Source organism: Babylonia areolata, chromosome 5 (assembly GCF_041734735.1).
Source record: "Babylonia areolata isolate BAREFJ2019XMU chromosome 5, ASM4173473v1, whole genome shotgun sequence".
Classification (NCBI taxonomy): domain Eukaryota; kingdom Metazoa; phylum Mollusca; class Gastropoda; order Neogastropoda; family Buccinidae; genus Babylonia; species Babylonia areolata.
In genome coordinates, this window is record NC_134880.1 from 51,834,686 (window position 1) to 51,843,943 (window position 9,258).

General features: G+C 38.8%; 1 pseudogene across 1 annotated transcript in view; it reads left to right on the forward strand.

Annotated features, from left to right (window-relative positions):
- The first annotated feature begins 7,920 nt into the window (after window positions 1-7,920).
- LOC143282156 (uncharacterized) overlaps window positions 7,921-9,258 on the forward strand; it is a 33,169-nt pseudogene continuing 31,831 nt past the window's right edge. The window contains exon 1 of the transcript XR_013055215.1: window positions 7,921-8,340. The product of XR_013055215.1 is annotated as an uncharacterized LOC143282156 (transcript). The remainder of the gene's footprint in view (window positions 8,341-9,258) is intronic.

The window sequence follows — 9,258 nt, forward strand, 5'->3', positions numbered from 1 at the left end:
TGTTCCAGTTTATGAAGAGAGTGAGATTGGGGCTGGAGTCACCATTTTAATATTTTGTGTTGAGCGTTGAGTTGATAGGCTATTCAATTGGTGATTATCTTCTAGACTGACAGACAACTGTGCTGGTCTTGATATTTATATTGGGCATTTTTGTAGGGGAAAAAGATGTGTGAGAAAATAGAGGATTGAAATTTGTGGTTGTATTTTGTCATTGTCATCTGAAAAACTTCAGCTCAGTTTATGATTAACTACTTCAGTGTTTCGTGAAGCGATTATATTTTAAGTATTTTACTGTGTTTTGTTTTTTTGTCTTAACGATTGTCATTGTATATATTACTTTTCTGTGATGGGTGTTGTGGGAATTTATCCTCCAAAGTGTATCTTTGGAATGTGAAAGTGGAATAAATCATAGTGATCTGACTTACATGTGAATCGTAGTAATTTGACTTTTGTTTGCAAGCCTGTCATTTTAAGTTGCCTCAAACTGCAACATCTTTAAATTTGATAATGTGTTGACATTTATTCAGCTTGAACTCAAGCGACTTGACACTGAAATACTATCATCATACATTCAGATGCACGATTCTGTCAGAGTATGAAAGTAAGCAGTCTGTGTAAGTCTTCGTTCTTCATCAGCTTGAATACCTTTGCATGTCAGCCACTTCGGGAGTTGCCATAGAATAGTGGCCATCAATTTGATAAAAACAGGAATTCTGTATGGCATACACCTCTCCAACCATTCTTAATTGATTAGTTGTTTTTTCAAGTTTATGTATATCCATACAAGTTTCAAACAAACTGTATGTGGATGTGAGTGTGTGTGTGTGCATACATACACAAGCATGTATGCAGGCACATATGTGTGGTTTGTGTATGTCCATGTGCAAGACTATATAATCCAATAAAGGAACATGAGGAACAGACTAAAGTATTGATTGTTTCTGCAGTCAGAATATAAAAATAAGAGACTCATTACAACAGTTATACAGTTCTTGTATCCTCTTCTTTGTGTTTCTTTTCATTGGGCAAATCCCATGTTTTTATTCAGCAAATCCCCTGATAATACTTGATATTTGAAATAACAATTGTACTTCTGATCATGGTGGTGTCCAATTTAACCTGAGGTCTGTAATAAATCATGTAAATAAATATTCATAAAGGCTGCATATTTACAAAATGAGGCAGGTGGGGTCTAAATATGTATTCACAGGAGAGTATTGAAGATCCTCAGGGTTTAGATTTTATATAATCAGTGAGCAGTGATGGGGTAAGATGAGAAAGATGTAGAATGTTGGTGGGGGTGAATGTAAATGATGACCTCGGGTCCTGCATAGTCTTGGTCCATTATCAGAGGACATTGATAAAAATGTACGATAGCCAAATGGGCAGAACACTGGATATTCCATCTTTGGTCCTGGGTCAGTTTAGTCTTGTTCCATTATCAGAGGACACAAAAAGGCACAATAGCTAAGTGGTCACAGCTCTTGACATTTAATCTAGGTCTTGGGTTTGAATCCTGGTTGCATCTGATAGGTTAAGGGTAGAGCATCTGATTGCACATACTGTACATCAAATACACATGTTAAAGATCCCTAATTTTGTGAGTGTTTGGTGGGTTATGGAAACAAGAACTAACTCTGCATGCACACCCTGAAAATGGTGACCTTTCAAAGTGTCATAGACCACTCACTGCATTACTGATGGCTGACTGAATCTGTGTCGGCTGACACATGCTTCATTAATGAAGTAACAGAATTTTTGGATTAAATTCAAAAAGAGTGTTGCACATTTCAATCACATTTTTCAGATGGTTTTGTCTGTCACATATAAAGCACACAAAGCTGAACCTTTTAAGTACAGCATTCTCATAAAGCCAGTTTTGGATGGTGATCCTCGTCTGATTTAGTCCCTGTAGGTTATTGGCTGCATGGTTAGGGATAGGTTTGTTGTTGTTGTTGTTTTTTTTGGTTTTTTTTAGATCACAAGACACAATTCAGAACTGCTGGTTTTAATTTGACATTTTAAAAAATGGCATCAGTTGAAAACCAACATTCCAGTCATCATGGGTTATTGGTCAACTTTTCTTTAAAATTTAATCTTTTTTCTGCTTTTTAAATTTTTTTTATTTAAAGAATGATTTTCAGCACCTATTTTGAGTTGCCATGGCTTAAGCCTCTCTGCATGCAGATATGAAACTGAAACTGTCTCAAAATTTGCATCTAAGTAAAAGGCCTTTGTGTAAAGTTCTCTGGTTTCATTGAACAAACAAGCAGAATAAAGATAGGGTAAAGTTTACAGGAGTACACAAAGGCGAGGGACACAGCAGTGTCCATTAATTTCCTATTTCCTGTGCACAAACATCATTTTCAAATCACTCTCTTGACAAATCTGTTGTTTTTGTTTTTTTTTATCTTATCATGGAGTAAATTCTGTTGTCTTTTTTTCTCTACAAATTGATAATGAGTATGTGCCTTTATGCAATTACTTGAAAGTTCTAATGTGTGTTAGTGTGCATATAATGTCCATCATGGTAAATGCACATAACGTTAAGAGTTGTACATAAGGATCAGGTGTGTTTGTTATGTTTTTGTTTCCTCATCTATGTCACAGTATCAGCCCCACATCAGCATTGTTTAGGTTAGTGTGCCATATAGTTTAGTCTGTCAGCCTGTCTTCTCCACTTCACATGATGGTGTGTGTGTGCGTTGGCGTGTGGATGTGAGCAGGCATGTGCACTCTTTGCGTGCCATCTTAAGTTACCTGTCTGGTACATCAAGACCATTGGGAAATCAGAACATATTTAGATATTGATATTTTTTAATGTTGTGTGTCTGAGAATGAAGTAATGACAGAATGAGAATGGCATTTAGGTGCTTATGAGGTGCACATGTAGTTCAAAGTTCAAGGTTTTCAAATTATCTTTTAAAAGATATTTTTTTAATTCCCAAGCCTGTTGGTGCTGGAGCCAACCTTTCTGGTGTTGTGACCCCGGCCATTTGTCCTGTATTGTGTACAGTATTTTATATTTCCTCTTCATTCACAGTTTTAACAGATTTGTATAGTGGTTTGTATGTGTTATTGTGTTCCTTTTTTTGTATGTTTTTTGTTTTGAGTTCTTTCATTAATTGTCAAGCGGAAAAAGTTATCTGTGTACCTTTGAATTTTATTTTTCTAGAGAGCGGTGGAAATTTTTCACATTTTCTTGAAGGGATGGAATTCTTGTTGCCAGAAGAATGTAATAGGTAAGATATCAAAGAGCAAAGTTATGCTCGCTCACTCTGTCTCTCTGGTAACAATCATAGGTTTGTTTTTATCTGAAAGGGAATGTCCAACTTAGCACTGGTGGTACATTTCAGATAGATCTGTATGTTAGTCATTCAGATGAGACGATTAACCAAATGTGTGCAGCATGCACTTAGTTTAGCTCACGTAAAACAACCCACAGCAACAAAAGGGTTGTTCCTGGCAAAATTCTGTAGAAAAATCCACTTTGATAGGAAAAACAAATAAAACTGCATGCAGGGAAAAATAAAAAAAAGAATGGGTGGCGCTGTAGTGTAGCGACTCGCTCTCCCTGGGGAGAGCAGCCCAGCCCAAATTTCACTCAGAGAAATCTGTTGTGATAAAAAGAAATACAAATACAAATAGTTGTTTGTTTTCATCTTGTCAGATATTTGTTTTATCTTCAGTTTTTTCTATAGACTGGCAGGCTTCGACAATATGACCACATAATGTGCTGTAAATGGTCTCCTAATCATGGGTAATGTCAACAGTTCCATGTAGGAAAAAGAATTCAGCTTATAAAAACCCACCTGGCAGAAATTTGTGTGTATCAAAGTTGAAACGAATTGTGTTTCTAAATTGCATTTGTGCAAATATTTGTGCATTGATTATTCTGGTCACTTGCCTGTGCTTCTGTGCAAGTTTTGTCTTGATGTGTGGAGAAAACATGAGGTGTGAGTGATTTGATTTCTGTATTGCTGCAAGTTAGAATATATATTGTAATATGTAATAAATATGGATATCTATACGTTCATCTTTGTGATTTCAATTTGATCTGTAACAGAAAGTATGAAAAGTATGTGCGTGTGTTCATGTGAATAAAGTTGTGTGTGTGATGTAAGCAATAAGATAGGTGTATCTTGTCGGCTACAAAATTGCAAATGCATAATGAAAAGAGTTGCAGGAGCAAGGTGGCAGAATGGTTTAGACCCTTATCTGACAGTACAATGGGTTTCAAATCCTGTTCTTGCCGTTTCACCGAAGTATGACTGGAGAATCATTCATAGTGAATCCAGTTGATTCTGTAGTCATTCAGATGAGACAGTTCTTCTTCGTTAGTGGGTTGCAACTCCCACGTTCACTCACATGTACACGAGTGGGCTTTTACTTGTATGACCATTTTTACCCCGCCATGTAGGCAGTCATATTCTGTTTTCGGGGTGTGCATGCTGGGTATGTTCTTGTTTCCATAACCCTCAAAACGTTGACATGAGTTACAGGATCTTTAACGTGCGTATTTGATCTTCTGCTTGCATATACACACAAAGGGGGTTAAAGCTCACGCAGATCTGCACACATGTTGACTTGGGAGATTGGAAAAATCTCCACCGTTTACCCACCAAGCGCCATTACGGAGATTCGAACCCAGGACCCTCAGATTGAAAATCCATCGCTTTAACCACTTGACTGTTGTGCCCATCATAGACAATCAACCGAGGTCCTGTGTGCAGCATGCACTTGGTGCACTGGAAAAGAATCCATGGCAACAAAATTGTTCTCTGGCAAAATTATGTAAAAGAAATCTACTCTCACAGGTACACAAATGTATACGCATGAACTCAAGGCCTGACAAGGGTGTTGGGTTATGCAGGGCAGGGTATCAGCTTGGCAGATGTGGTGCAGTGTACATGGATTTGTATGAATGTAGTGATGCCTCCTTGAGAAACTGAAATCGAATTGAAAAACTCATGCAACACAACACAAAATGCATCTCCTTGTACTGTGACATGTATTTCAGTATCAGATTAAATGAAGATGAATACTATTTTTGATGCATGATAACATGAAAACATTGAACAGTTTTGTCATCTTAGTCATTCAGTCAGTTTTTGAGACATTGACAGAGAGAGGAGAATGTTTGCTTGTTAAAAGACAGTTGACACCAGTCTGTGTATTTGTTGCATAGCTCTCTGTTGAAGGTGTTGATGGTCAGAAAGAAAATAACAGATGCCCATATAATAACTTAACAGCCAACAGTAGACCAAATTCAAACAGCCACAAAGTCTGATTTTGTGGCAACAATTCAAGCCAGAAAATATTTGTTCTTCTTTGCTGAGGAAAAAGATGTTAACACTTTCTGAAGGGAAAGAACTCCTTTGGAGAAGATGAGGTCATTTCATTGGCAACAGATGACCTATTTTTTCACATTGACAATGGTATATGTTTTCCATCTAAGGTAGTTGACAACTGCTGTGTTTAAGCACAGAATACATAATAATTATCTGTGGCAATAGTATGACATTACACAACAAGCAGGAAACTAGTTATAATCAACTAGATTTTTTTTTGTAAGTATGAAGCATAGTAATGGGTTAAAAAATCGTGGTTAAGACTTAAAAAATTTTACAGGTGTCAGAAGTGAAAGGTAATTGATGTTAAAATAGCCTTCATGAGAGCTCCCACAAAATGAAAAACAAGAGATCAACAGGGGCCTAATCCAATACCACTGAAAAAACCATTGTCTGGTGGACTACTGGCTTTGGGAATGCAGACAAACCTGGGTCTGGATGAAAATATTGGCTGAACATGATGAGCAGTGTGTGTGTGTGTGTGTGTGTGTGTGGTGGTGGGTGGGTGGGGGTTATTATTATTATTTTTTTTTTTTACTGAAAAACTTGTTTTCGGCATTGTTTTTATTCTGCACACAGCTTGAAATGTGACTGTAATAAAGCCCACTGCCATGTGACACTTCCATGCAGAGTTCTTTGTGACAGAATTCTCAAGGAATCAAGGAAAACTATATTCAGTCCTTTGGCCTTGATCTGGACAAGGAGGATAAAAATCAAACACTTGCAAAGCCAACATCACATGATATGTGAAGACATTATACACATTAACTAACACATCTATCAAGAACTGCAGCACAAGAATACATATTTAAAGGAATTATGTTATTGGAACGGAAATCTCTAACTTCAGTTGACACTTTTTACCAGCACAGTAATTTGCAAAAACAGCTTTGGAGACTTTGGAGATGTTCTTTTTATTTATTTTTAATTTTTTAACATAATATAAAATTCTTCATGAGATTTTTATACTCTGGACACACCACTATGAAATGAAATCCATCTCCACCGCAGACTTTGATAAATGCTTTGATAATTGCAAAGGCAGCCTTCTATCGTGTATGTGCAGCTTTCCATGGTGGAGATACGCGATTTTACCTTGTCCACGGTGAAACTCTACCGTTTCCCTCTGGTGGGTCGTAAGATCCGAAGACACTTTGATGCCACTCTCTCTGAGAGTATCCCTGAGTCTCTTGTCACCCAGCACAGCTATCTTGTCCGACCAGCGACAAAAGTGGACGATGATGGGGCATGGTTCGCTTCTCCATGACCCTGGTCTTCCAACATGGTAGGTCCGTGAAACATCTTCTGGTCACCAGTCAGGGGAGGGGGCATGAGCGTTGAGAACGTCGATTATGTAGCTGGTAGTCATGAATTCATCTTCCCACTCCAGCTCTTCAACGTTCACCAGAGAGTGAGAGAGAGAGGTCAAAATTGAAACTTAAACTTTTTTTAATTGAGGGGAAATTAATAGGTACTTACTCATTTACTGGCCTGTTTTCATCCTACCATCAATCTGTAAATCAGGGAATACAAGAAAAAAAGGAGGAAAATAATAAATACTGAGAGCTAGAGAGAGAGAGTGTGTGCAAATTAAGTGGGCATGCTTTTCAATTACGCCTTATGTCATTTTGCTGTGTCATGTAAAAAAAAATATTTTTTTTTCGTCATTCATATTTTCCATTTCAGACGTTCTGACAATTCTATGGTGGTCCCGCGGTCTGCTTGACAACATGAACTGAATGGTATCAGAAAGCAGCATATTCCTTTCTCAGAATGTTGATATGCCGATGTTGTCACTGCATGGTATGTGGTGAAGCTACTGCCAAAGTAACAACACCAACAGATCCCGATGTAAGTAATGTGGGTACAGTATCTGTTTCCTTGTTCGTCCGGTGGGTTCATGCAAACCACAAAACATGAACCTACTCATATTTAAATCTGACTCATACTTTATAAATCTACATCCATCCTACACTTACAAACAGCCTCACCTCCTTCCAAACACACACCCACGCACTCAGTGGAGCACACACCCTCCTGCGTAATAATTATTCAAAAATTGGGTCAGTCATTGAAAGTAATTTAACTCCGTGGGTGCAGTTTAAGGAATGGTCACAGATGTTCAAAATGTGGTCGAAAATTGCAAGACTTTGTTTTCCGTGTAAATACATTACATGACTAATCAGAGAAAAAGAAGAAAAAATAACTACAGGAAAAGCAAAAGATTTTGATTGATTTGGAGGATTAGGGGTGGGGGTGGGGGTCATCAAAGGGGTTCTCAGTCCCTCCGATTTGGAGAAGGGTGGGGGGGGGGGGTGATGTAGTGGGACGCTTCGTCGCAATCAATTAATGAATGGAGACATCGGCTAAGTACACTGTTGAATGTCGACGTGTCTGGCTCTCCCCTATAAAAACGACAATGCAAAACTTGACCCAGACACAACGAACCGCCGACCCCCTTTGAAATATGAGACGTCACAAATTAATGCTTCATTGATTGTCTGCTCCTGACATTTGGTGACGTAAAAACTGTATTTCCGGTTTTGGATCACCTGGGGTCAGAGCAAATTCGGGGTCAAGGCATAGGCAGTTCGCTTCGCGTCCCAAAACACGGCAAGGGAAGGTAGGCCTATGTTTTGGAAAGCCGCGGGGGACTCCTGTGGGCGGTGTGATTGTATAGGAGGGATTGTCGCACGAGGATGGGCCTGCGCTTTGAAGCTTACGGTCGTCACCTCCAAGTTCTCCACTTTAGTTGCGCCGCCAAGCGCTGCAGAGTTCAGTCGTTCTAGCAGACGACTAGAGAAACTGCCGCGACACAAACAAATCCGATCAGAGTCCTGAGTTTTGACGTAATCTGCCGTTGAGGACAGGTGGAGTGTGTGTCGAATATCTACTTATGAAGACTGTGCGTGCTACAACTGTCTGCAACAACAATTGGACATGACGACCCGACGGCCTGGAGTGTTGTACACGAACGGGATTTATTCAGGTGAGAGTGGCTTTCGCATATCATTAACAATGTCTGGACGTGCCGGGGAACCGCAACAATGGGTGGTCGGTTTATGCGTGCCTGTGTAGCTGCTGGTAATCTTTCACCTTTACTTCTTCATTTCAGAGATGCTGTCAGGTTTTCATTGCTTTCCATTGCTGCTTGTTGTGTCTGTGTCAGTGTGTTGAGGCACACAAATATACTCTAAATACACGGAGTTCTGAACACAATGACTAATCATCGAACACGAAAATCAAACTGTTTTTAATGCCATTTAATTAATTTTGTGTGTATTAGATCTTAAGAAAAATGTTACTCATGTTTCTTTTGTCAGATTTGAAATGTTTTATAATTTAAAAAATAATAATAATATCTATATACTACACACACATTATACATGCGATATATGACTCTCTCTCTCTCTCTCACACAAACACACACACACACACACACACACACACACACACACACAGAGTTCCACTGAGTCTGTCAAATATTCCCTCCAGGGAAGTGACATTAAACGAAGAACACATACACACACACACATGAACACATGAACACACACACACACACACACACACACACACACACACACACACACACTTCTGTCAAAAATCACTTCCAGCACACATACACACACACACACACACACACACACATGAACACACACACATGAACACACACACACACACACACACACACACACACTTCTGTCAAAAATCACTCCAGGGAAGATACATTAAACTGAAACACGCGCATGCAGACACACACACATGCACACACAACACAAACATGAACTGTAAGTGACACATGTGTGAGTGCACAAACATGTACATACTTTCTTTCTCTTAGTGTACTCAACTTACTCATGACTTAATTTCAGTTTATTTAAGATTTGTTTAAATGTCATCACAGTTA